Source organism: Oryx dammah, unplaced genomic scaffold, assembly GCF_014754425.2.
Source record: "Oryx dammah isolate SB20612 unplaced genomic scaffold, SCBI_Odam_1.1 HiC_scaffold_11164, whole genome shotgun sequence".
Taxonomy (NCBI): domain Eukaryota; kingdom Metazoa; phylum Chordata; class Mammalia; order Artiodactyla; family Bovidae; genus Oryx; species Oryx dammah.
In genome coordinates this window covers 3,236,430-3,261,316 of record NW_024080557.1, presented here as the reverse complement: position 1 = coordinate 3,261,316, position 24,887 = coordinate 3,236,430, and positions in this window count along the sequence as shown.

Below are 24,887 nucleotides of genomic sequence, written 5' to 3'. Positions count from 1 at the left end.
GTTGTTCTATGCCTGGTTCTAAGTATTGATTCTTGACCTGAATACTTGTTTCTCAGGAGGCAGATGTATCCCATCTCTTTAAGAAGTTTCCACAGTTTGTTGTGATCCACACAATCAAAGACTTTGGCATAGTCACTGAAGCAGAACTAGATGTTTTTCTGCAATTCTCTTGCTTTTTCTATGATCCAATGATGTTGGCAATTTGATCTCTGCCTTTTCTAAATCCAGCTTGAACATCTGGAAGTTCTTGGTTCACGTACTTATGAAACCTACCTTGGAGGAGTCTGAACATTACTTTGCTAGCATGTGAAATGAGTACAATTGTGCTGTAGTTTGCCAAACATTCTTTGGCATTAGCTTTCTTTGGGATTGGAATGAAAACTGATCTTTTCCAGTCCTGTGAACGCTGCTGATTTTTCCAAATTTGCTGGCACATTGAGTGCAACACTTTCACAGCATCATCTTTTTAGGATTTGAAATAACTCAACTGGAGTTCCATCCCCTCCACTAGTTTTGTTCATAGTGATACTTCCTAAGGCCCACTTGACTTCACACTCTAGGATGTCTGACACTAGGTGAGTGATCACAACTTCATGGTTATCTGTATCATTAAGATCTTTTTCTGTATAGTTCTGTGTATTCTTGCCACATCTTCTCAATATATTCTGCATCTCTTAGGTCCACACCATTTCTGTCCTTTATTGTTCCCATCCTTGCATTAAATGTTCCTTTGGTATCTTTAATTTTTTTGAAGAGATCTCTAGTCTTTTCCATTCTATTGTTTCCCTCTATTTCTTTGAACTGATCATTTAGGAAGGCTTTCTTATCTCTCCTTTCTAGTCTTCAGAACTCTGTATTCAGATGGATATATCTTTCCTTTTCTCTTTTGCCTTTCACTTCTTTTCTCAGCTATTTGTTAGGCCTCATCAGACAACCATTTGCCTTTTTCCATTTCTCTTTTTGGGGATGGTTTTGATCACAAGCTCCTGTACAATGTTAGGAACCTCGTTCATAATTCTTCAGGCACTTTGTCTATCAGATCTAATCCCTTGAATCTATTTATCACTTCCACTGTATAATTGTAAGGGATTTGATTTAGATCATACCTGAATGGTCTAGTGGTTTACCATAGTTTCTTCAAATTAAGTTCAAATTTTACAATAAAGAGTTCATGATCTGAGCCACAGTCAGCTCCCAGTCATGTTTTTGCTGATGTATAGATCTTCTCTATCTTTGGCTGTGAAAAATGTATTCAATCTGATTTCAGTATTGACAATCTGATGATGTCTATGTGTAGAGTCATCTCTTATGCTGTTGGTAGAGGGTGTTTACTATTATGACCAGTGTGTTTTCTTGGCAAAACTGTTAGCTTTTATCCTGCTTCATTTTGTACTCCAAGGCCAAACTTGCCTGTTACTCCAGTTATCTCTTGCCTTCTTACTTTTGCATTCCAGTCCTCTATGGTGAAAATAACATCTTTTTTTGGTGTTTGTTCTAGAAGGTCTTATAGGTCTTCATAGAGCCATTCAGCTTCTTTGGCATTAGGTTGAGGCATAGACTTGGATTACTATGATATTGGATTTGCCTTGGAGACAAACAGAGATCATTCTGTCATTTTTGAGACTGCATCCAAGCACTGCATTTTGGACTCTTTTTTTTTTTTTTTTATGAGGGGTACTCCATTTCTCCTAAAGGATTGTTGCCCACAATAGTAGATATAATGGTCATCTTATCAAAAGCTTTTTCTTCATCTATTGAGATTATGTTGTTTTTATTCTTTGATTTGTTAACACAGTGTAACATACTGAATGATTTGCAGATATTGAAAACTCCTTGCATAACTTGGATAAATCTCACTTGATCCTGGTGCATGATCTTTTAATGAATTGTTGGACTCAGTTTGCTAGCATATTGTTGAAGATGTTTGCAACTATGTACATCCTTAAAAAAAGGCGGTGGGGGGAGAGGGCCCAAGTTAACAATATTAGAAATGGAAAAAAAAAGTTACTAGTGACACCACAGAAATAAAAAGGCCATATGAGACTACTATAGGCAAATATTTGCAAATAAAATAGACAACCTAGAATAAATGAACAAATTCTTAGAAGGCTACAATCTCTCAAGACTGACCCAAGAAGAACTAGAAAATATGAACAGACCAATTACAAGTACTTAAATTTAATCTGTGATTAAGAAACTCCCAACAAACTAAAGTCCAAGAACAGTTGGCTTCACTGGTGATTTCTACAAAAATTAAGAGAAGAGTTAACATTTATCCTTCTTAAACTGTTCAAAAAAATTGCAGATAGAAGAATACTTCCAAACTCATTCTCTGTGTTCACCATCACTCTGACACCAAAACTGGACAGTTCAGTTCAGTTCAGTCACTCAGTCGGGTCCAACTCTTTGCGACCCCATGGACCACAGCATGCCAGGCCTCCCTGTCCATCACCAACTCCAGAAATCCACCCAAAGCCATGTCCATTGAGTCAGTGATGCCATCCATCCATCTCATCCTCTGTCATCCCCTTCTCCTCCTTCCCTCAATCTTTCCTAGCAAGAGGGTCTCTTCAAATGAGTCAGCTCTTTGCATGAGGTGGCCAAAGTATTGGAGCTTCAGCTTCAGCATCAGTCCTTCCAATGAATACTCAGGACTGATTTCTTTTAGGATGGACTGGTTGGATCTCCAAGGGACTCTTAAGAGTCTTATCCAACACCACAATTCAAAGCATCAATTCTTCTGTGCTCAGCTTTCTTTATAGTCCAACTCTCACATCCATACATGACCACTGGAAAAACCATAGCTTTGACTAGATGGACCTTTGTTGACAAAGTAATGTCTCTGCTCTTCAATATGCTATCTAGGTTGGTCATAACTTTCCTTCTAAGGAGTAAGTGCCTTTTAATTTCATGGCTGCAATCACTGTCTGCAGTGATTTTGGAGCCCAGAAAAGAAAAGGTCAGTCACTGTTTCCACAGTTTCACCATCTATTTGACATGAAGTGAGGGGACCGGATGCCATGATCTTAGTTTTCTTTAGTTCTTCACTTTCTTCCATAACGGTCGTGTCATTTGCACATCTGAGGTTACTGATATTTCTCCCAGCTGTCTTGATTCCAGTTTGTGCTTCCTTCAGTCCAGCATTTCTCATGATGTACTCTGCATATAAGTTAAATCAGCAGGGTGACAATATACAGCCTTGACATACTCCTTTCCCTATTTGGAACCACTCTGCTGTTCCATGTCCAGTTCTAACTGTTGTTTCCTGACCTGCATACAGATTTCTCAAGAGGCAGGTCAGGTGGTCTGGTATTCCCATCTCTTTCAGAATTTTCCACAGTTTATTGTGATCCACACAGTCAAAGGCTTTGGCATAAGCAATAAAGCAGAAATAGATGTTTTTCTGGAACTCTTGCTTTTTCCATGATCCAGCGGATGTTGGCAATTTGGTCTCTGGTTCCTCTGCCTTTTCTAAAACCAGCTTGAACATCTGGATGTTCATGGTTCACATATTGCTGAAGTCTGTTTGGAGATTTTTAAGCATTACTTTACTAGCGTGTGAGATGAGGGCAATTTTGCAGTAGTTTGAGCATTCTTTGGCATTGACTTTCTTTGGGATTGGAATGAAAACTGACCTTTTCCAGTCCTGTAGCTGCTGCCAAGTTTTCCAAATTTTCTGGCATATTGAGTACAGCACTTTCATAGCATCATCTTCCAGGATTTGAAATAGCTCAACTGGAATTCCATCACCTCCACTAGCTTTGTTCATAGTGATGCTTCCTCAGGCCCATTTGACTTCACATTCCAGACAAAACTGGATAAAGATATCACAAAAAAGAAAATTACAGATCAGTATCACTGATGAACATCAATGCAAAAATCTTCAACAGTTTTCTATTATTACCCAAGTTTTCTCAAAAATTACCTTTATAAAAGTAAAATGTTAGACTATATAAACTGATGATGAAAATTGTGTACTTCTACTCTTAAATTATATTCATAAACAGACATTTAAATTCATGTTTTAAAATCACCTCAATTTCTAGAAGAGATACATTTTAAATACAATTTTGTACTTTTTAGTAAATACTTATAAATTCTTATATTTATGCTCTATATTGATCAAGTGTATATTATTGCTTTTAATTACAAATTAAATTTAACAAAATAACACTTAAATCTACTAAAGATCATATAATTTTAATTCATTTGTAATAAATCATAACATATAATGGCAGATTTTCTTTTCCCTTTGGTGGTCACCATTTCATAGGAAAACAAAAAGTCATCTGAATTTCAAGGAGTCCAGATAAATTCAATTTATATTTTTTATTAAGAAAAAAATAAACAAGCCATGCATCTACTTCTAAAATTAACATCTGCATGAGGATCTACTCAAAATGAAAAACACAAAAACTTCATCAGGTTTCTACAATAATTATACAAGTGTGAAGAAGGTAAAAAAAAAAATTATAAACAAGCGAATATTACACTTGCTTTTCAAAATTCTAAATGTAAAATATATGATTAAATTTGTATTACTTCTCTTCAATGAATGCTTTATTTTTACAATTTAAAAAATACTCAGCCATATAAAGGAATGAAATAGGGTCATTTTTAATGTGTGGATGAGCCTAGAATCTGTCATACATAGTGAGATAAGACAGAAAGAGAAAAATAAATATCATACATTAATGCATTATATGGAATCTAGAAAAATGTTACTGATGAACCTATTTGCAGGGCAGGAATAGAGACACAGACGTAGAGAACAGACTCGTTGGCACAGGGAAGGAAAGAGAGGGTGGGATGAATTGAGAGACTAGCATTGACATATAAACACTACCACGTATAAAACAGATAGCTAGTGGAAAACTGCTGTATAACACAGAGAGCCTGACTTGGTGCTCCAAGTCTCTCAGTTCCTCCCACCCTCTCCTTCCTTTCCTGTGTCCGCAAGTCTGTTTTTGACATCTCCATCTCTAGATGGGTAGGATGGGGTGAGGGGGGGGGATGGTGGTAAGAGAGAGACCCAAGAGGGAGGGTATATGTGTACACCTATAAGGGAATCACATTGTTACACAGCAGAAAGTAATAGAACATTGTAAAGCAATTAGACTCCTATGAAAATAATTACACTTTAATAAGTTTTCCTCTGTTTTGAATATTTAATGACTTTAAAAACATTAGAAAAATTATACTTGATTTTAGAAACTATCCACCTTATTTTTAGAAAAATAAGTAGTTTAATGCAATAACTCTCATGTTCCTTTTTAGCATTATAACTAAATTCTTAGAAACAGTTTCTATATCAACAGCTTTGGGCATGAATGGAATCTCTGTTTCAGTCTGGAAGAATAAAACATGGATAATTCTGGCATTTGTGCATAAATTCATTATTTTTCTCTCTGATGGGAGTTAAAATATGTAAAATTACAACAGAAATGTGATAAAAATTATGTAAATAGTTGCTGAAGGGAAACTGAATGAGGGGATAATGAGAGACTATTGGGACAACGTAGCTGAAAGAAATTTTGCCACAGCAAGAAGTCTGGCCTTTGTGTCAGAAAGTTCAAATAAATTACTTGAGCAGAACTAAACAAGAACAAAATAATGCAGTATGAACTACATTAGTAAATGCTAAGGGGAAACTCAGGAGAAGTATGCTTTTAGCTGGGCTAATTTGGTGAGAATTCTAAGGGTGGATGAGTTCCTAGAACAATTTTATAGTAGAATGGAGAAAAGAACAAAACAAAACAGAGGGTTAAAATCTAAAGTGGATTATTTCTGTCCATTCTTTCAATAAGAGCAAAGCGGCAGAAGTCCACCAAATATAATGTCGTTTCCTCAGATTAAACAGTACAAGAAGTGAAGAGCTTCCCAGGTGTCACTACTGGTAAAGAACCCGCCTGCCAGGACAGGAGACTTAGAGAGAGACAGGTTCAATCCCTGAATGGGAAAGATCCCCTGGAGGAAGGCACCACAACCCACTCCAGTTCTTTCCTGGAGAATCCCATGGACAGAGGAGCCTGGCGGGCTACAGTCCAAGAATTCATAAGGAGCTGGACTCAACTGAAACAATTTAGCACATGCCCAAACACACACAGTGAAGTGAAACTGTTAGTCGCACAGTCCTGTTTGACTCTTTGCAGCCCCATGGACTGTGGCCTACCAGCCTCCTCTGTCCATGGAATTCTTCAGGCAATAATACTGGAATGGGTGGCCATTCCCTTCTCCAGGGATCTTCCAGGTATAATTTTCTCATCCCATGCTTATAAAGTACAGAGAACAGGCAAATAATGGACTTAGATTCTTGCATCAGGAGATAGTTGCTCCTGTAACATAAAACAATGACCAACTAAACTAACAGATTCCTCACCAAGATTTCCTCAAGACCTGTACCTCAATTGTACAGCAATCCAAAATTATTATGCCTTAGATAGTGCCCAGTCTCAACAAACTCTCTCTTTTGCAAAATTCACCATAAAAATCATGCAATCTTAGACATTCCCAAGGTGATAATCTTGGTTACATCCATAAGCTTAATAAACTCAGCTTTGTATTTTGTTCAACAGGTTTTTCTGGAGCCCTTTGGGGGAATGGATGGTTGGTAAATTAGAGTCTGGTCAAATTATCTTATTAATATTTTTGTTGACAAACACACTATATTATATAAAAAAAGAACAAAACAATAAAAAGAAAATCAAATAATTTTCCACGTAATCTTTCTGGTTACTTAATTGTTTAACAAGGTGCAAAAAATTGCTTGGTGCTACAAATAATTGAGGAACAAGTGTTTTTTTTTTTTTTTTTCATATATGCAGTATTTATTATGGGAAATGAGAGAAATTAGGAGAAGAGGACAAAGACAGAATATAGAAACTATGCAAGGAAAAACACTACATTCATTTTATGGTTACAGTACCTGTAATTAACAGGCTTCAAAAAAATTATCCTGTTTTCTACTCTCGTGTTGTGTTAAATATAGTATATATTAAGATTTACATTCTGCAATAATAGATAAGAAAAAACTATCATAAAGTTACAATTTTTATGTGATAAAAATAATCCCTGAGTGGTATTATATACTACTGATGCTTACAGCTGTTGCTTATACTTTCAAGAATTTTTATCATCTTAATAATTTACATGTGGAGATAAACACATTAGTAAGAAAGGATTAGTATTATAATCCTAATGTTAGTTACCCAAGTTGACTCACAACAAATACTTCTTAAATTTTATATTTCTATATTTTCAAATGGCTGACATTTTACTTTTTTCCACATATTAAAGTTTAATAAGACTATTTCCTATATATTGAGCACAAGAGGAACAATGGTAGCCAAGCCAAATTGACTTCTGTAAACTGAATACTAGCACACGAGAAAAGCAATGAGAAACTTGAACTTCACTCAGGCACCTTCCTATTTTATTCTCCTCTTAGGAGCAGAAACTAATTTCTATTTTACCAGTCCGTTGGTTAGGGCACCCAGCTAATTCTCTCTGTGTCCACTTTTCTGCATATGAATTTATGATTCTGTTCATATACTAAACTGATTCTCTTCAAATTTCTATGTTCAAGCATCTAATTCACTTAAGTATTATATTTCTTGGAGAAATTCATTAGAATTTGTAAACTACTCGTTAGCCTGTAGATGCTTGCTGCTGAAAAGAGTAAAACAACACAAAAGACCAAACTTTATCCCTGAGAGTTCAGTGTCAAAAGCCCATTCCACAGAAACACACTGTCCAGTTTGGGATATCTCTAAGCTTTTAAGCCTTTTCTTGAGTGATCGTAAATTTTTAGTGCTCACAGAGAACATGCAAAAAGTTAATTTAAATGTTTTGTGGACAAACAGCTTAAATTCAGGACTCAAAGAATTCATATAAATATCATTCTAATAAATAAAAATATACCTAGTAAAGACATCAGGAACAACATGCAGCCCATTTAGATCCATAAATAAAATTATCATGTTGCATACACTGCCTGTGTGGATAAGGAGGTCAAAGAAGCTATGTACTGTTTAGATTTGAGATTTCCTGATGAGATGAAGATGCTTTACCTGCTGTAAATCTTCTCTTGTGTCCTTCTATAAAGACATGTAAATGTGGTATCAGATCAAAACATAATTGTGTCTGATGGCAATATAAACTGCAAACTAGGATCATGCTACTACTGTTTTTAAAGCAGAGGTGAAGCTAGGAATAGTGATAGATGTGAAAAAAATGAGGAAAATAGAATAAAGGGGAAAAAAGAAAGAAAATCTAAAAGGCATGAGTATTCAGAAATATATACGAGAGGATCTAATATTCACCTAAAAAATTTCCAAAAAAATACTATCAAGGCTTATTTATTCAGCTGGATGTTGGGAATATGGTGTTCATCTTAATGCTATTTTTTAAAATGTGGGTTTCACTTATATATGTACATAGCTATGCAATATTTAAAGCTAATGATTACTGATAAAATCTAAAATCCCTTCCCTCTAGAGTAAGTAACACAATCTAGGATACATCTTCTTAAACTTAGTAATTTTTTTCATATAACCTTGGGAGTATATATAACATCCTGGCATAAAAAATGCATATTTCTTATACCCAACATTTGGAATATAGTTTAGGGAGTACATGTTCTTAACTAGGGGTGTTGGAGAAGTCTGAAAATTGGAGGTGGGAATTCATTGTCATGGCAGGCCTTTGATGAATTAGATTTTAATGAGTAATTCTTGCCATGTATAAAGGGGGCAAGTGCCTTTAAGTTAGTAAATATATATTGTAAATTGATATCTATTTATAAACTGTATCAAGAAATTTCTCTTTCTGCTTTCAGTTTTATTGAGGTATAATTGACAAACATCCTTGCATAAGTTTAAGGTATACAATATAATGATTTGACTTAAATACATTGGGAAATTACTACGGTAAGTTTAGTGAACATCCATCATGTCACATGAATACAAAATAAAATTTACTTTTTCCTTGCAAAGAGTTCTCCTAGGATTTATACACTTAGAGCTTTTATACATAATATACAGCTGTGATTTTATTAATTATGTTGTATTTTACAACTCTAGTACTTACTTATATTAAAAATGGAAGTTTGTACTTTTTAACCACCCTTATCCAACTTATCTTCCCCCAGGATCTTGTCTCTGGCCATCACAAATCCAATCTCTTTTTTATGTTTGTCTGTTTTTGTAAATATAATTTACCTAAAACACTGTTAGTTCATACTGCTTAGAATAGTGATTTGTCATTTCTATACAATACAAAATGATTACCAAGTAAGTCTAGATAACATCTGTCACCATACAATGATATGACATTATCAGTTCAGTTCAGTTCAATCGCTCAGTCATGTCTGACTGTTTGCAAGCCCATGGAATACGGCACACCAGGCCTCCCTGTTCATCACCAACTCCCAGAATTTACTCAAACTCATGTCCATTGAGTCAGAGATGTCATCCAACCATCTCATCCTCTGCTGTCCATTCTCCTCCCACCTTCAATCTTTCCCAACATCAGGGTCTTTTCAAATGAGTCAGTTCTTCACTGACTCAGGTGGTCAAAGTATTGAAGCTTCAGCTTCAGCATCAGTCCTTCCAATGAATATTCAGGACTGATTTCCTTTAGGATGGACTGGTTGGATCTCTTTGCAATCCAAGGGACTCTCAAGAGTCTTCTCCAACACCACAGTTCAAAAACATCAATTCTTCGGTTCTCAGCTTTCTTTATAGTCCAACTCTTACATCCATACATGACTACTGGAAAAAATATAGCTTTGACTAGATGGACATCTGTTGGTAAAGTAATGTCTCTGCTTTTTAATATGCTGTCTAGGTTGCTCATAACTTTTCTTCCAGGAGCAAGCTTCTTAATTTCAGGGCTGCAGTCACCATCTGCAGTGATTTGGGGGCCCAAAAAATAGTCTGTCACTGTTTACACTGTTTCCCCATCTGTTTGCCATGAAGTGATGGAACCAGTTGCCACATAATCTTAGTTTTCTCAATGTTGATTTTTAAGCCAACTTTTTCACTCTCCTCTTTTGCTTTCATCAAGAGGCTCTTTAGTTCTTTTTCACTTTCTGCCATAAGGATGGTGTCATCTGCATATCTGAGGTTATTGATATTTCTCCTGGCAATCTTGATTCCAGCCTGTGCTTCTTCCAGCCCAGCGTTTCTCATGATGTACTCTGCATAGAAGTTAAATAAGCAGGGTGACAATATACAGCCTTGACATACTCCTTTCCCTGTTTGAACCACTCTGCTGTTCCATATCCAGATCTAACTGTTGCTTCCTGACCTGCATACAGGTTTCTCAAGAGGCATGTCAGGTGGTCTGGTATTCCCATCTTTTGCAGAATTTTCCACAGATTGTTGTGGTCCACACAGTGAAAGGCTTTTGCATAGTCAATAAAGCAGAAGTAGATGTTTTGCTGGAATTCTTTTGCTTTTCTGACGATCTAACAGATGTTACCAACTTGATCTCTGGTTCTTCTGCCTTTTCTAAATCAACCTTGAACATCTGGAAGTTCATGGTTCATGTACTGTTGAAGTTGGGCTTGGAGAATTCTGAGCATTGCTTTACTAGTGTGTGAGATGAGTGCAAGTGTGTGGTAGATTGTGCATTCTTTGGCATTGGCTTTCTTTGGGATTGGAACGAAAACTGACATTTCTAGGCCTGTGGCCACTGCTGAGTTTTCCAAATTTGCTGGCACATTGAGTGCAGCACTTTCACAGCATCATCTTTCAGGATTTGAAATAGCTCCACTGGAATTCCATCATCTCCACTAGCTTTGTTTGTAGTGATGCTTTCTAAGGCCCACTTGACTTCACATTCTAGGATGTCTGGCTCTAGGTGAGTGATCACACCATCATGATTATCTGGGTTGTGAAGATCCTTTTTGCATCGTTCTTCTGTGTATTCTTGCCACCTCTTCTTGATATCTTCTGCTTCTGTTAGGTCCATACCAGTTTTTTTTTTTATTATTGACTATATTACGCTATATATTTCAAAGCTCTGACTCATTTATTACTCCCTGGAAGTTTGTAACACTTATTTTTCTCACCTGCTTCTATCATACCCCAACCCCAATTATTTGTGACAGTTACTTGTTTGTTCTCTGTATTTATGACTGTTTCTGTTTTCTTATATATATTCATTTGTTTTCTTTTTTAGATACAACATATATGTGAAATCAGATGATAACTGTCTTGGTCCTATTTACTTCACTTAACATAATACCATCTATCCACTCAAGTTGTCCTGAAAGACAAGATTTCATTCTTTTTATGCCTGTGGTATAGCACTTAGGTTTCTTCCGTATTTGGTTATTGTGAATAATGCTGCAATGTACAATGTGCACATATCTTTTCAAATTACTATTTTCATTTTCTTCAAATAAATACCTAGAAATGGGTTAACTAGATCATATAGCAGTTCTGTTTTAAATCTTTTGAGGAAATCCCCTACTGTTTTCCATAGTGGTGTACCAATCAATTTACATTTCCATCAACAGTGCAAGAGGGTTCCCTTCTTTTCTCTTCCTTGCCAACACTGGTTATTTGTTGACTATTTTTCAGTAGTCATTCTGACATGTGTAAGATGATGTCTAACTGTGGCTTTGACTAGTGTTTTCCTGATAACTAATGATGAGCACCTTTTCATGTGACTGTTGGCTGTTTATATGTCCTCTTTGGAAAAAAATTTATTCAGGTCTTTTGACCAGGCTTTAATTTGTTTCTGATGTTGAGTTGTGTGGTGTTTTTTTTTTTTTTGTATATTTTATATATTTACCCATTATAAGATATATTCTTTGCAAATATCTACTGCTGCTAAGTCGCTTCAGTCATGTCCGACTCTGTGCGACCCTAGAGATGGCAGCCCACTAGGCTCCCCTGTCCTTGGGATTCTCCAGGCAAGAACACTGGAGTGGGTTGCCATTTCCTTCTTCCATGCATGAAAGTGAAAAGTGAAAATGAAGTCGCTTAGTCGTGTCTGACTCTTTGTGACCCCACGGACTGCAGCCTACCAGGCTCCTCCGTCCATGGGATTTGCCAGGCAAGAGTACTGGAGTGGGGTGCTATTGCCTTCTCCATTGCAAATATCTACTTCCATTCATTAGATGACTTTTTCATTTTGTTAATAGTCTCATTCTCTGTGCAAAAGCTTTTTAATTTGAGTGAGTGAAAGTCATTCAATCGTGTCCAACTCTGCGACCCCATGGACTATGGAGTCCAGGGAATGCTCCAGGCCAGAATACTGGAGTGGGTAGCCTTTCCCTTCTCCAGGGGATCTTGCCATCCCAGGGATTGAACCCAGGTCTCTCGTATTGTGGGCAAATTCTTTACCAGCTGAGCTACCTGGGAAGCCGTTTGACTAGTCCTATTTATTTTTGTTTTTGTTTCCCTTCTGTGAGGAGACTTAGCAAAAAAAAAAAAAAAAAATTACTGATAAGACCTCTGTCAAAGAGTGTGCTGTTATCTTCTAGGAGTTTAATGTTCAGGTTACTTTTAAGTCTTTAATCCATTTTGAGTTTTTATATATGTATGAGAAATTAGTCTAGTGTGATTCTTATGCATATAGCTATCCAGTTTCTCAATAATATTTATTGAAGAGGCTGTGTCCCCCTCTTCTGTATGCTTGCCTCCTTTGTTATAGATTAACTGACCATATAAGTTTGGGTTAATTTCTGGTATCTCTATTTTGTTCTTTGATCTATATGCCTATTTTGTGACAGTACCATACTGCTTTAATTGCTGCAGTAGTATGTAGTTATAGTATAGTTTGAAATCAGCATGATACTTCCAGCTTCATTTTACTTTCTCAAGATAGTTTTGACTACTCCGGGTATTTTGTGTTTCCATACAAATTTAAGAATTATTTGTTCAGATTTTGTGAAAAATGCTATTAATGTTTTTATAGGTATTGCTCTAAATCTGTAGACAGCCATGAGTAGAATGGCATTTTAAAAATGTTAATTCTTGCAGTCCTTGAGCATGGTATGTCTTTATCATTTATTTCTATTTTCAATTTCTTTCACTGATGTCTAATAGTTTGCTGAGTATATGTCTTTACCTCCTTAGATGTATTCCTGAGTATTTTATTCTTTGTGATGCAATTATAAATTGAATTGTTTCCTTAATTTCTCTTTCTGATAATTTATTAGTAGGGTATAGAAATGCAACAGATTTCTGTACACTAATTTTGTATGCTTCAACATTACTGAATTAATTGATGACTTTCGATTGTTTTTGGTGATATCTTTTGATTTTCTATATGGAGTATCATGTCATAAACAAACACTAACAGTCTTACTTCTTCCCTTAAAATTTGTATTTTATTTATTTTTCTTGTATGACTGCCGTGGTTTGGATTTCCGATACTATGATGAATAAAAGTGGTGAGAGTAGACATCCTTGGCCAAGTTTCTGAATTTAGAGGGACTGCTTTTAGCTTTTCACCATTGAGCATGATGTTAGCTGTGATCTTGTCATACATATATGGCTGCTATTGTGTGAGGTATGCTCCCTTGTCAAAAGGTTTTTCTCTATCTATTGAGATGTTCATATGATTTAATTTTTAACTTGTTAGCCGAAGAATTGATGCTTTTGAACTGTGGTGTTGAAGAAGACTCTTGAGAGTCCCTTGGACTGCAAGAAGATCCATCTAGTCCATCCTAAAAGAGATCAGTCCTGGGTGTTCATTGGAGGGACTTATGCTGAAGCTGAAACTCCAGTACTTTGGCCACCTGATGTGAAGAGTTGATTCATTTGAAAAGACCCTGATTCTGGGAAAAATTGAGGACAGGAGGAGAAGGGGACGACAGAGGATGAGATGGTTGGATGGCATCACTGACTCAGTGGACATGGCTTTCGGTGGACTCTGGGAGTTGGTGATGGACAGGGAGGCCAGGCGTGCTGCAGTTCATGGGGTCTCAAAGAGTCAGTCACGACTGAGCCACTAAACTGAACTGAACTTAATGTGGTGTATTGCATTGAATCATTTGCAGATTCTGAATTGTTCTTGCATCCCTGGGATAAAACCACTTGATTGTAATGTATGATCCTTTTGGTGATTATTTAATTCAGTTTGCTAAAATTTTGTTGAGAAATTTTGACATCTATGTCCATCTATAATATTAGCCTATAATACTCTTTCTTCACAGTGTTCTTGTATGGTTTTGGTATCAAGGTGGTGCTGACCTGGTAGAATTGATCTCAGGTGGCCTCTGCATTCAGTGGCTTGAAGTAGAATTTCTGTTCCCTGGCCAGAGATTCAAGTCAGGCTGTGGCAGAGAGGGCACTGAATTCTAGCTGCTAGATCAGTGGCCAGGGACAAGGCCCTGGCTCATCAACTTTACAGAAATGAATTCCCCCAAACCGATGGAAAGTAATGAAACAAGTAAAATATTAGGAGAAAAAAGGGAAAAGTGTGCATGTGGATAGACACATGGATCAATGCAGAGAGTCATGCTCTTGTGGTAGTTAGAATCACTTATATGGGGCATTTCTTTTGAGTTTCCTCTGGTCAATCATCTGGCTTTTCCTGGCCTTGAGTGTATATTTGGTTTCTCTGAGAGTCTCAGTTCAGTTCAGTCGCATAGTCATGTCCAATGCTTTGTGACCCCATGTACCGCAGCACGCCAGGCCTCCCTGTCCATCACTAACTCCCAGAGTTTACCCAAACTCACGTCCTTTGAGTCAGTGATGCCATCCAACCATCTCAACTTCTGTCATCCCCTTCTCTTCCTGCCTTCAATCTTTCCCAGCATCAGGGTCTTTTCAAATGAATCAACTCTTCACATCAGGTGTCCAAAGTATTGGAGTTTCAACTTCAATATCAGTCTTCCCAATGAACACTCAGGACTGATCTCCTTTAGGATGGATTGGATGGATCTCCTTGCAGTCCACGGGACTCTCAAGAGTCTTCTCCAACACCACAGTTCAAAAGCATCAACTCTTTGGTACTCAGCTTTCTTTATAGTCCAGCTCTCACATCCATTCATGACACTGGAAAAAACAGCTTTGACTAGATGGACCTTTGTTGGCAAAGTAATGTCTCTGCTTTTTAATACACTGTCTAGGTTGGTCATAACTTTCCTTCTAAGGAGTAAGCGTCTTTTAATTTCATGGCTGCAGTCACCATCTGCAGTGATTTTGGAGACAGAAAAATAAAGTCAGCCACTGTTTCCCCATCTCAGAGTCTCAGTTTATCTCATGTGTGCACATATATCTCTTAGCCAATATGGATTCTACAGAAGAGGTCTATGGGTAGGTTGACATCTTACTACGGGGTGGCATCCCCCTGCCTTTGGCCTCCAAGGAGCCTTTCTGCTCCTGTATAGTTGGGAAGGTCTTCTTGACCTTAAGAATGAAGAATATGTGGTTTCTTTATTTCTTATCTGGTCAGGACTCAACTTCTCTCTCTCTCCTATCCTCACACAGGGGACAAACTCCAACTCTTCAGCCTGGGACCCATCTATCTCCCACCTCGGAATGAGTTCAGAAGTGTTCCTCTCCTGAAATTTTTGGAAATTGTTTGAGAGAATAGGTGTTAACGCTTCTTTAAATATTTGGTAGAATTCATCTGTGAAGCTCTCTGGTTCTGGACTTTTGTTTGAGACTGTTTTTATTACTGATTTCATTTCTTTACTGGTTATCTGTCTTTATTTTCTATTCCTGATTCATTCTTAGGAAATTGCTCATTTCCAGGTATCTATTTCTTTCTGGTGGTCCATTTTATGGGTATATTATTACTTGTATTAACCTCTTATGATCCTTTGTATTTCTGTAGTGTTGGTTGTAATATCTATTGGGGGGACCTCTCTCTTTTGTCTTAGTGAGTCTGGCTAAAGGTTTATCAATTTTCTCTCTTCAACTTGGGCTTGCCTGGTGGCTCAGATGGTAAAGAATTCTCCTGCAATGTGGGAGACCTGTGTTCGATCTCTGGGTTGGGAAGATCTCCTGGAGGAGAGCATGGCAACCCACTCCAGTATCCGGTCTGGCAAATTCCATTGACAAAGGACCCTGGTAGGCTACAGTCCATGGTGTCACAAAGAGCTGGATATGACTGAGCACTTTCACTTTCACTTTTCTCTTTTTGTCTTAATGAGTCTGGCTAAAGTTTTATCAGTTTTATTTCTTAAAAAAACAGCCCTTAGTTTTACTGATATTTTTAGGTTCTTCTTTTTTTTTTTTTTAAGTTTCTATTTCATTTATTTCTGCTCTGATATTTATTATTTGTTTGCTTCTTCTAACTTTGGGTGTTTTGATTGTTGTTGTTTTTCTATTTGCTTAGGTGTACGTTTAGGTTGTTTTTTAGAGTTTTCTTATTTGCTGAGGTAGGCTTGTATTGCTATAAACTTCCCACTTAGGACTGTTTTTGCTGTGTCCCATTGATTTTTGACCACTGTTCTTCCTTTTCATTTGTTTCCATTAAAAAAAAAATTCTTCAGTGAGACATTGGTTATTTAGTAACATATTGTTTAGTCTTCATGGGTTTGTTTTTAGTTGTTTTTTTTTTTTTTTTACTTGATTTGTAGGGTGATGCTGAAAAGATGTTTGATATGATTTAAATCTGGTTTTATGGTGCTGAATGTTTTTAGCTTTTGTTTCCTATAAAACTCTATTTCCCCTTCAAATCTGAATGATACTCTTGCTGGACATAATACTCATGGTTATAGTTTTTTTTCTTTTAATTGCTTTATATATTTCCTGCTACTCCCTCTGGCCTGTAGTTTCTGCTCTAAAGACCACTGATTTGATTTTCTTATTGGAGTCCCCTTATGTTATACATAGCTAACTTCGTTTCCCTTTTTGTTTTAGCATTCTCTCTTCATCTTTAATTTTTGCTATGCCAGTTACAATGTGTCTTGTTGTGGACTTCTTTGGTTTGATCTTCTTTGAGGCTTTCTGGGCTTCCCAGGTGGTGGTAGGGGTAAAGAACACACTTGCCAATGCACAAGACATAGAGATGCAGGTTCAGTACCTGGGTCAGAAAGATCCCCTGGAGAAGGACATGGCAACCCACTCCAGTATTCTTACCTGGTGAATCCCAAGGACAGAGGAGCCTGGTAGGCTATAATCCATAGGATCACAAAGTAGTGGACATGACTAAGGCAACTCAGCACACAAGCACATGCTTCCTGAATCTGAATGTGTATTACCTTTCCCAAGTTAGGTACATTTTTAGCGCTATGTCTTCAAATATATTCTCTGCCCCTTTCTCTCTCTCTTCTCCTTCTGGGCCCCCATAATGTGAAGGGTAGTATGCTTGATGATGTTTCTAAGAATGTCTTAAAATGCTATCATTTAAAAAATATATATATTTTTTCTATTCAGCTTGAGTGATTTTTGCCACTCTTCCTTCCAGTTCACTGATCTGTTCCTCTCTATCATCTATCTGCTATTGATTCCTTCTAGAGTATTTTAATTATTATGTTCTTCAGTTCTTTTTGATTCTTCATGGGTTCTCTTTGTTAACCTCTCACTGTGCTCATCCATTCTTCTCCCAATTTCATCAAACATCTTTATTACAATTATCTTGAACTTTTATTGGTTAAATTGCTTGCCTCTACCTTCTGTAGCTCTCCTGAGATTTTTATCATGTCTTTGTTTAGAAAATATTGCTCTACTGCCTCATTTTGCCTGACTCTTTATGTATTAAGTAGATAGGTTTCATTTCTCTATCTTGAAAAGTGGCCTTATATATGAAACATCCAATAAGCCTAGCAACAACCCGCCCTTCCCCCCGCCCCCAGCTCTCTACATGAGACCTGTATGATCTAGGGGCACCCTCTGTTTAGCTCTGTGAACCCTTTTGTTGTGGTGGAATAAGCTACTGTGGCTGAACCGGTAAATGCGTCTGGTCCTTGCCTGGTTTGCTGCCAGGCTTTACCTACTGTGGAGGCTGTAGTTTCCTAATGGGTGGGTCAGGGTCGTAGTGTGATTGACTGCATGTTAAAGGAGTCTCACTTCATTCACTCACTCAGTCCTAGTGCAGGTCTACTGGTATGATTGGGATCTGGGGGCTTGAATGAGCTCACTTATGGGTGAGGCCAGTTGTTTTGTTGTTTAGTTGCTAGGTCATGTCCGACTCTTTTGGGACCCTATGCGTTGTAGCCCACCAGGCTCCTCTGTACATGGGATTTCCCAGGCATGAATACAGCAGTGGGTTGCCATTACCTCCTCTAGGGAATCTTCCTGATCCAGGGATCAGGGCTGCATCTCCTGCATTGGCAGGTGTAGTGTTTACCACTGAGCCACCAGGGAAGTCCAGTGGGGCCAGATCCTAGGGTTACCGCCCATTATTGGGTGGCGCCAGGTCAGGACATGGTTAGCTGCTGGGCCCTGGGGGTTAGTGGGGCCTCTGCCATCCTGCTGGTGAGTGGGGCTGAATCCTGGCCCCTTTGGTGTATGGGACTGTGTCCCACGGGGACAGAAAGGCTCAGGAGGCCCACAGCTGCTGCAGCCTGCTGCTAGAAGGGGCTGTGTCTTTGCATGGCTGGCTGCTTGGCCTGGGGGATCCCAAGACTGATTCTGACAGATTGGTGACTGGGGCCTGGTTCTGGTGCTAAGAAGCTTGAGGGACATCTCTGTAATTGCACCTGTCAGTGCTTGTGTTCTTAGAGTAGAATGAGCTCCCCCAAATTGCTGTCATCTGTGTTTATGTTTCCAAGGTGAGACCCAGTTGCTTCCTGCCTCTCCAGGAGTCCTTCCAATATTATTAAGTGGGTCTGACACAGAAGCTTTTGAATCTTCTCTTGAAAAGAAAAAAGAAAAAAGTTAAGATCTGTGTGTGCCTTCTAGGAGTAGTCTTTGTTGCCTACAGCCATCTGGATTTCCCAAATGCAAGCCCTGATGGCCTTTCATAACCGGATATTCTGGGGGCTTATCTATCCAATGCAGGATACCCAGGCTGGTGAACCTTGATGAAAATCTATTCAATTGTGATTATTCTTTCTGTGGGTCACCTACTTGGGGATGTGGTTCACTTACTTGGGGATATGAGTCTTGTCAATACCCTGTCTCCACCTCTCTTATTCATCTCATTGTCTTTCTTTCTTTATATCTTTAGTTGTAGAAGAAATTTGCTGCTGATTTTCAGGTTGTTCTCATTGGTAGTGGCTCTGTCAATAGTTGTTTTGACATGCTTATAGAAGGAGGTAAACTCAGAGTCTTCTCACATCTTGGCCAGTCTCCATCAAATAAGTTGATATTTACATCCAAGATTAGTGCACTTAAATACATTATTTCCAGAATCAGAAGAAAATGTATTTAGAATTAATATAGTTCAAGTCTACTTGTATAGTTTATCAAAATTGTAATATTTCTAAAATGTACATTTTAATTATATATAATTTCTGACTAGTTATAATCTACAATGTACCTCTTTCCAATGTTCTTGATTTAGCACTTTAGAATGTAATTACCCTGGAGCTACTAGTCAGTCTGTAGCAAGGCACAAAAAGAAGATACTTAAGATTTCCACTTCACACGAGAACTCATTATTTTTGCAATGTTATCTAACATTTTCTAACAATCAGTTGAAAAATGAAAGCATGTTTATCAGTCTGATCAGCAATGATGCATTATTTATTTTAAGCTATGCCAAGTGCCCTGGGCATTAGAGTACATGCAACAAAATTTAGAATTACTTTCTGCAACATAAAAGCTAAATTATTTTAAAAACTTATTTATTTTGTTCTTTAATATTAATTAAGAACTTATCAAACTATAGTTCTTCTCAGTGATGAAAATCAGCATTGCATATCTCTTGGCAATTTACTTAGTGGTCTCTATAGTATACATGAAAGCAAAAGTGCAAAACAGAAATTATACCAAAGTCAGAAAAATAAAAGTTACTTTCTTTTACAAACTCAAATTCTGAGCATGACTTGATTGAATCAGCAGCAGAATAGACAATTATTAATCAGTTAGATTTTGTGGCACAATTAGGCAAATTTCCACGGTGTTCACATGATAAATGCTTTACTAAAAGATATTTGCTATACTACTATATTAAAATTACTTGCTTCCTTATCTGTCTATCCCACCAAAATGCTAAACCCTGGATGGGTTCACTTACAGCTTGTTCCTTAGTATTAGACTATCACTCTTCACATAGGGTCAGCTACCATGTCAAGAAACAAAGCTCTTGCAATTCATTGGCAATAATATGTCCATGTGGAGACTTGTCTTTGGAGGAAGTAGACATTCTGGGGAAATAATGATGTATATTTTTGTCAGAGTTTAGACAGCCTAAACATTCATTCACCTCCTAATGAGACAATTCTCCTAGGAAATATTTACAAGACACACTGGGTATATTCTCAATTATGTTGTAGTAATTGTTATTTCTTATAAAGGTTTCCCTGGTAGCTCAGCTAGTAAGGAATCCACTTGCAATGGAAGAGACTCTGGTTCAATTCCTCCGTCAGGAAGCTCCCCTGGAGAAGTGATAGGCTATCCACTCCAATATTCATGGGCTTCCCTGCTGGCTCAGATGGTAAAGAATCCACCTGCAATGAGGGAGACCTGGGTTCAATCCCTGGGTTGGGAAGACCCCCTGGAGGAGGACAGGCAACCTTCTCCAGTATTCTTGCCTGGAGAATTCCCATGGGTGGAGAAGCCTGGCAGGCTACATATAGTCCATGAGGTCACAAAGAGTTGGACACCACTGGTCAACTAAGCACACATTGCTTATAAACACTGGCTTCATACTTCTCTTCTTGTCCTAAATCCTCACCTTTTACCATAGGATTGCCTCCTTCTGGAAGCAGCTACTCTTCCTGCTCTATAAAGTTAAATATAGAAGGAAAATTCCTATTAGACCCTCGGTTCACTGAAGGAAAGCTTAAACAATGAAATGCCTAATAAAATCATTAAAATATATCCAATAAAGATTGATGATTGCTTGGAATAGTAGTTCAGTTCAGTTCACTTGCTCAGTTGTGTCCAACTCTTTGCGACCCGATGAATCGCAGCATGCCAGGCCACCCTGTCTATCACCAACTCCCGAAGTTCACTCAGACTCACGTCCATCGAGTCAGTGATGCCATCCAGCCATCTCATCCTCGGTTGTCCCCTTCTCCTCCTGCCCCCAATCCCTCCCAGCATCAGAGTCTTTTCCAATGAGTCAACTCTTCACATGAGGTGGCCAAAGTACTGGAGTTTCAGCTTTAGCATCATTCCTTCCAAAGAAATCCCAGGGCTGATCTCCTTCAGAATGGACTGGTTGGATCTCCATGCAGTCCAAGGGACTCTCAAGAGTCTTCTCCAACACCACAGTTCAAAAGCATCAAGTCTTCGGTGTTCAGCGTTCTTCACAGTCCAACTCTCACATCCATACATGACCACTGGAAAAACCATAGCCTTGACTAGATGGACCTTAGTCAGCAAAGTAATCTCTCTGCTTTTCAACATGCTATCTAGGTTGGTCATAACTTTTCCTCCAAGGAGTAAGCATCTTTTAATTTCATGGCTGCAATCACCATCTGCAGTGATTTTGGAGCCCCCAAAAATAGTCAGTCACTGTTTCCACTGTTTCCCCATCTATTTCACATGAAGTGATGGGACCAGATGCCATGATCCTCATTTTCTGAATGTTGAGCTTTAAGCCAACTTTGTCACTCTCCGCTTTCACTTTCGTCAAGAGACTTTTTAGTTCCTCTTCACTTTCTGCCATAAGAGTGGTATCATCTGCATATCTGAGGTTATTGATATTTCTCCCGGCAATCTTGATTCCAGCTTGTGCTTCTTCCAGTCCAGCGTTTCTCATGATGTACTCTGCATAGAAGTTAAATAAGCAGGGTGACAATATACAGCCTTGACGTACTCCTTTTCCTATTTGGAACCAGTCTGTGGTTCCATGTCCAGTTCTAACTGTTGCTTCTGGACCTGCATACAGATTTCTCAAGAGGCAGGTCAGGTGGTCTGGTATTCCCATCTCTTTCAGAATTTTCCACAGTTTATTGTGATCCACACAGTCAAAGGCTTTGCCATAGTGGTAGAGATATTCTCTATGGCTTCTTGACATTTACTCTACATGCTGCTGCTGCTGCTGCTGTGTCGCTTCAGTCGTGTCCGACTCTGTGCGACGCCGTAGACGGCAGCCCACCAGGCTCCGCTGTCCCTGGGATTCTCCAGGCAAGAACAGTGGAGTGGGTTGCTATTTCCTTCTCCAACGCATGAAACTGAAAAGTGAAAGTGAAGTCGCTCAGTCATGTCTGACTCTTAGCGACCCCACGGACTGCAGCCTGCCATGCTCCTCCATCCATGGGATTTTCCAGGCAAGAGTACTGGAGTGGGGTGCCATCGCCTTCTCCATAGAAGCCTAATTTTAAATCTTTGATTTGTATTATTTATTTGAAACCTGTTATTTTGTCTGGTATGCCAAAACTATACTATGTATCCATTGAGATTTCAATGAAGTACAGAATATAGTAAATAATATAATACGCCTTACTAGTCTCTCTAATAACTGGAAACTATAACAAATCTATAGTGCTAATTTCTTTGAATTCATTTTATTTTTGTGACAGTGCTTTAATTTTACAAAGCAGCGGTCTCCAACCATTTTGGTACCAGGGATTGATTTCATGGAGGACAATTTTTCCACGGAACAGGGTCAGAGTAGGAGATGATTTCAGGGTGATTCAAGAAGTTTATGTTTATTGGGCACTTTATTTCTATTTTGTGGCACCTCAGGATATTCTGCCTTGACTTTAGGGTTAGAGTTCATCTCCTGTGAGGATCTAATGCCACCACTGATTTGATAGGTGCAGCTCAGGTGGTAATACAAGCCATGAGGAGCAGCAGTAAATACAGATGAAGCTTTACTGTCTCACCTGCCTGCCACTAACTTCCTGCTATGGGGCCCAGTTCCTAACAGGAACCCTGAGAGTTGGGGGACCCTTGTTATAAATTGTTTGTAAATCAAGGGAAATTTCCTTTTTCTGTATTCTGATGTACAACAGTGAGAGTCTATGAGTTGTCCGGATAAACATACATGAGTGATTTTACTACTCCATTCAATTAAGTATTGGACCATTCATTCAGATTATCAAGTTGGCCATAGGATATGTAAAAATCAAGGATTTATCTACTGCTCAAAACCATCTTTAACTCACATTTTACAACTTCTTTGTGGTCTGGTTTATAGCCAGTTTGGGGAGTAGGGGTGTGTATGTGCAAGAGAGAGAGAAAAAAAAAAAAAAAAACTTATTCTACCTACAGAACATCTCTGACACCAAATGTGTAGGGATCTTTTTCACAGCAACCAATGGCCCAACACTCTTGGGGATGTTAACTAGTCATACTACAATTCAATTCTGATACTAACTACATCCAATTAAATTGGAACCTTCATTCATAACTAGTGAAATACAAAATGGTGCTGCTGCTGTGGAAATGTTTAATGTAGAACTCAAAAGGCTAGTCATAAGTTTCCCACAGTGATTTCAAGGCACTTGTTTTCAAGTGCTACACACTTGAAAACATATGTCTACACAAAAATATGTACATGAATGTTCATAGCAGCATTATTCACAATAGCTTAAAACTGGAAACCAGCCTGTACCCAAGAGAATTGTAAACATATGTTCATAAAAATATGTACATGATATCTATAGCAGCATTATTAATACTCCCAAGAGAAAACTCAAATTTGTATCAACTAATGAATGGGTAAACAAAATGTGGTATATCCATACAATAGAATATTTTTTCACCAATATATATGGATACATTTAATATGGCTGAACATTGAAAACAGTAGGTTAAGTAAAAGAAACAAAACACTTTACACATTATTCATTTATATTAAATGTCCAGGATAGGCAAATCTGTAAAAACAAACTCTATAGATCAGTGGCTACCAGGGACTCGAACTAAAATGTGACTGTTGATGGATATAAGATTTGTTACCAGGTGATGAAGGAAACATATTCTGTAATTAGCTAGTGATACTGGTTGCACAACTTTGTGAATATGTGAAAAATTACTGAAGCATACATTTTAAAATAGTGAATTTTATACATATATATCTTAAAAAAAACTGTAAAATAAAGATCATCATGTTCAAGAATTTTCAAAGTAGAACAATATAAATGGAGATTTGGTGATGAGGAAAAAATGTCACAGGGTGTTTCGAACTAATATGGAGCTTGGGCATTATTCAAAGTTCATTTGGAAGATATCAAATTTAAGCAGAGGATAGAGAGTAGCAGATTTATGCTTCTACAAATTATTCTGATTTCCCTTTGGAGAAAATTTGGGAGGGAAGCCACATGGAAGCAGAGGCCACTTGGTCTGTGAGTGGTATAGGTGAGATGACACAGGTGTCTAGACTGGAGGTATATGAAACAAAGATGATGCATTTGTGACATATTCTGGAGGTAGCAGTGACAGTAATTGGATGTGGAAGTGAAGAGGATAGAAGAATCAAAGTTGATTCCTAAATCTCTGGCTTGAGAAGTGTCATGCATTTTGGTACTTTGAATTAGGATAGGGAAAACTTAGGGGCTTCTCTGGTGCTGCCAGTGGTAAGCAATCTGCCTGCTGATGCAAGATATGTGGGTGGGTGAGACCCCCTGGGGTAGGAAATGGCTATTCCAGTATTCTTGCCTGGAAAATTAAAGGGACAAAGAAGCCCTGTGGGCCACAGTCAGTCCATGGGGCAGCGAAGAGTCAGACAGGCCTGAACACACACACAGGGAAAACAGAATTTTAAAGACAGTGTATAAAGTTCAGAACATTTATATAGATTCTGAATATCAAATTGGCAGCTAAATTTATGAGTTCAACTCCCCCAGTTTGTTGTGGGGGGCCTTTATGTTGGTTGAAATGCTCTACACTCCTATTTGCTGTTAGAAGAATTCA